Source organism: Mus caroli, chromosome 14, assembly GCF_900094665.2.
Source record: "Mus caroli chromosome 14, CAROLI_EIJ_v1.1, whole genome shotgun sequence".
Lineage (NCBI taxonomy): Eukaryota > Metazoa > Chordata > Mammalia > Rodentia > Muridae > Mus > Mus caroli.
In genome coordinates, this window is record NC_034583.1 from 18,753,319 (window position 1) to 18,755,630 (window position 2,312).

Here is a 2,312-nt window from a genome sequence, read left to right on the forward strand (position 1 = left end):
ACTCACTTTGTAGACCAGGCTGGCCTCGAACTCAGAAATCCGCCTGCCTCTGCCTCCCGAGTGCTGGGATTAAAGGCGTGCACCACCACGCCCGGCGTGGGGGAAACACTTTCTATATTGCATCCTTGAGGTCATATGTTTAGCTGCTACTATAATACAGTCCTCTGTTTACAGATGTCTGTGAATGATCATGCAGACCAAATTAATGAGAAACACAACCTTGCTGCCGTAACACTTTAGGAAATGAAACCATTCAAAATAAATCACAAAACCCAGAGCCATCTGCCTCCAGCTTTCTAGAAAATAGCACCAGTGATAACCACACTGCACAGATAATGACCTCCAAGACAGGCTGGGTCATATTTTTGTTGTTGTTGTTGTTGTGGTGGTGGTAGTTGTTGTTTTTGATGTTGTTGGCCTTGACTATGCATTTGGTGCCATCAACCCTTTTTTTCATCCAAGTTTTATTTCTTTCATTTCTATGTACAGGTATTTTGTCTACTGGATACATGTGCACCACGTGCATGCAGTTCCATCAGGGACCAGAAGGGGGCAACAGATTCCATGTGGACTGAGTTACAGAGGACTGTTCGCTGCTCCTTGGGTCCTCTGGGAGAAAACAAGTCTTCTGAAGGGATGAGCCATCTCTCCAGTCCCTACACTTGACCTTGTCCTTATAGCTGTGTGTGCCCATTACTTAGACTGAATCCCCCACAAGAGAGAGAAGTGTCTGGAGCCCTAGAGGGACAAGTGCATGAGGTAAGCATACTGGTTGTCTTAGACTGCCAAGTACCCATATAGGGCACTTGTGTGTTCAAGATCTAAGTAGGATCATGGCTGCGGCAACCTCTGGAGGACGATGTGGGAATCACAGCCTAGCACCCTGTGTGAAATTTGCCCATGGTCACATAGTTCTGCAGCTTCCAGTCAAAGGTTAGTATCACAGAGGAAGTCCTAGGAGGTATCTGGAAACTGTGGTCCGGGCCCTCATCACTAGCTTCAGGAGGACCTGTATCTTTCTTACGTATTTATTTGTGTGTGATGCTGGGCACTGAACCCAGAGCTCCACCCACGCAAGGTCAACTTCCTATCACTAACCAGGTGCCCAGCCCAAGAACTAGGTTTACATATGTGGACGCAGATATGCGTGGCTTGCATTTCTTTATCTTTCTTTCCCTCTTTCACACATCTTATATACATATATTACTCATGACTGAAAAGAAATGCCACACTATGTCCCCTCTCCCTCTTGTTTGGACCCCTTTCTCCCTCTACATAGTCACTTTTCTGCTTTCATATCTCATATGCACTTCTATACACCTATCTATATACATCATATATGGATATATATGTGTGTATATATATATATATATATATGTGTGTATATATATATATTTGAATTTATTTATGGAATATTACTCACTTCTGTGATTAGCGTGTATGTGGAGGTCAGAAGACAACTTGTAGGAATTGGTTCTCTCCTTCCACTTTGCAGGTCCCAAGGGTAGAACTCAGGAGGTCAGGCTTAGCTACAAGCACCTTTACCTGCTGAGCCATTTCACAGGCCCCATAGTTAAATTTAGATTCCAGAAAACAAATGGTAGCAAGTGCTGGTGGTACAGGGAAAGCGGGACTCTTATCCACTGTTGGCAGAAATAGAAGCTAGTGCCGCTGTTTTGAAAATCAGTGTAGAGGCTTTTCAAAAATTAAAAATACAGCATGACCCAACTATACCAAACTCTTTGGCATATACACATTCATGTAATAAACAGTAAGTTTATTAAGAACAGTAAGTTTCTGCTGTCATTCCTGGGATATCCACCGGCAAGACAGCAATATCCATGTGCTAGTAAAGGGGACAGAGACAAATCACTTCAGAGACAGTTTCAGAGGACAGTGCTTACTGTATTGCATGTGATCAACCTCTTATATAGTGGAAACCTGTGATTGGTTAGCACATTACCTCGATTGAATACTGAGTGTTCATACTGTAACCTCCCCCACTCAGCCTGAAACCTGGCTGGTCAGGTTTCACTGTTAGCATGAAGAGAGCATGGGGGGGGGGGGGGAGGAGCCTGCCACCCTATTGTTCTGCCACTCCCACTGCTACTGCCTGCTGCCTAGCTGTTCCGGAGCTATCACGAGGTCACCTGAAACTGGACTCCAAGGATGATTTGGCAGGAATGGGCCCCTTCCCCCTTCTTCATAACCCGGTGCTCCAAATAGTAAAATTGAGCTTTGATCAGAGCCTTGTTGTCTTAGCTCCGTTCTTTCTCTTGTCCGTCTAGTTCCCTTTCTTTCAGCTTGAGTCT